The sequence below is a fragment of the Anopheles stephensi genome, unplaced genomic scaffold, assembly GCF_013141755.1.
Source record: "Anopheles stephensi strain Indian unplaced genomic scaffold, UCI_ANSTEP_V1.0 ucontig187, whole genome shotgun sequence".
NCBI lineage: Eukaryota > Metazoa > Arthropoda > Insecta > Diptera > Culicidae > Anopheles > Anopheles stephensi.
Genome location: NW_023405110.1, coordinates 87501 through 90000, shown reverse-complemented (window position 1 = coordinate 90000; position 2500 = coordinate 87501).

Sequence of the window (2500 nt, the reverse complement as noted above, 5' to 3'; positions counted from 1 at the left end):
AATTCAATTTGTTTGTTCGTCTGGCGAACGTTTTATTGCGGAATTACCGCGGTACTTCCAGCCGGGTATGGCTGCCGTACGACCTACAGGATAGATCATCGAACCACTTTTCGTGCATATTGTCCGTCGAGGGTATCACCTCGATACCCCCAACAGACCTTTGGACACTTCCTCACTACTCCTTGGAGCAGCAATCAGGGAACCATATAGTAGGAACAGCCGAATATGGAACTCTTTTCGTACTTTGGACACCTCCTATAACTTGTATGGCGACTTCGGGGACCTTCATTTCGTTCTCAGTTGGTACCCCTATTTCGGTCTTTGGACACCTCGTCTTACCCGTATAACTCACTTTAGGTCCACTTATTTGCCTGATATCTCATCGTGAACCCGTTTTTCGTACACCGTACACACCTAGGAACACCACATATGCGTTTCCCTTTCGATCGTGAAGTTTTCAAATTTTTCGATTTTTGGTCCTAGAAATTCATGAACGGTGGGAGACCAAAATTTTTCATAAAAAAAAAATTTTCACCGTTTGACCATAAAAACCTTCTTTTCGTACATACCCCATCATTTCTTCACGTTTTAGGCCATTTCTGAAATTTTCGCTTCGATAGTGTGTCCCCTATAATACAAAATGAACATTTTGCATCTCCCACAAGTGGCCATTTTTTTCCGCCACTGAAGAACACGACCTCGGGAACTCGGACCTAGGACGTGGCCATGTAAGTCATAGGCCACCCCAACTTTTGCAAAATACTGTTTCTTTTCACTTTTCATGATCTAAGGCGCGTTCCGACGGCGTTTTGAACAAATTTATGAGAAAAAAAATTTTGACCCTCGGACCAAAATTTTTTCGTTCGGGGCCCCATGGCCTATGGCCAGTATGGGAACTCGGGATGCCGATATGACAAAATTTGTCAAAAAATCACTAAAAAGTCGCTATGGCCCATTATTTAGAGCTTGTTGAGACCTTTCTAAAACACCTTGGTTGACCCCTGTCCGATAAGTAGTTTTCGAGATATTCGAGAAAATGTGATTTTTTGGGACTTAGAAAATTTTTGACCCGTACCCTAAGAAAAAGTGATTTTTTCATAGGACAATTTTTTCTTCGCAAATACTGTTTGGTTTCACTTTTCATTATTAGAAACGCGTTCCGAAGCCATTTTCATCAAAATCTCGTGAAAAAAAAATTTCACCCCCGGACCAAAAGTTGGCCGTTCGGTGCCCTATGGCCTATGGCCAGTATGGGAACCAAGGATGCCGATATGCGAAAAAGTGTCAAAAAATCACTTGAAAGTCGCTATGGCTCATTAAATAGAGCTTGTAAAGACCTTTCTAAAACACCTTGGTTGACCCCTGTCCGATACGTAGTTTTCGAGATATTCGAGAATATGTGATTTTTTGGGACTTAGAAAATTTTTGACCCGTACCCTAAGAAAAAGTGATTTTTTCATAGGACAATTTTTTCTTCGCAAATACTGTTTGGTTTCACTTTTCATTATTAGAAACGCGTTCCGAAGCCATTTTCATCAAAATCTCGTGAAAAAAAAATTTCACCCCCGGACCAAAAGTTGGCCGTTCGGTGCCCTATGGCCTATGGCCAGTATGGGAACCAAGGATGCCGATATGCGAAAAAGTGTCAAAAAATCACTTGAAAGTCGCTATGGCTCATTAAATAGAGCTTGTAAAGACCTTTCTAAAACACCTTGGTTGACCCCTGTCCGATACGTAGTTTTCGAGATATTCGAGAATAATGTGATTTTTTGGGACTTAGAAAATTTTTGACCCGTACCCTAAGAAAAAGTGATTTTTTCATAGGACAATTTTTTCTTCGCAAATACTGTTTGGTTTCACTTTTCATTATTAGAAACGCGTTCCGAAGCCATTTTCATCAAAATCTCGTGAAAAAAAAATTTCACCCCCGGACCAAAAGTTGGCCGTTCGGTGCCCTATGGCCTATGGCCAGTATGGGAACCAAGGATGCCGATATGCGAAAAAGTGTCAAAAAATCACTTGAAAGTCGCTATGGCTCATTAAATAGAGCTTGTAAAGACCTTTCTAAAACACCTTGGTTGACCCCTGTCCGATAAGTAGTTTTCGAGATATTCGAGAATAAGTGATTTTTTGGGACTTAGAAAATTTTCGACCATGACATATATGAAAAGTGAATTTTTCATAGGACCAAAAAGTTTGTCCAAATAGGGTTTTGGTTCACTTTTTATGGTCAGATAAGTGATCCGATGCTATTTTCATGATCATTAGAGGGATTTCACGCTGTGACCAAAAATTTTCATACTTCATACTTGTCCCGGTGCCGTATATGGGAGGACCGGGGGAACATGTCTTCGTAAGTCGTGATGTTCAGTGACGGATTTCTGGGACTTAGAAAAAAAATGTGCTCTCAGGCACATTATATGTTTCATACACACATGATTTTCATTGTTCATACTTGTCCCGGTGCCGTATATGGGAGGACCGGGGGAACATGTCTTCG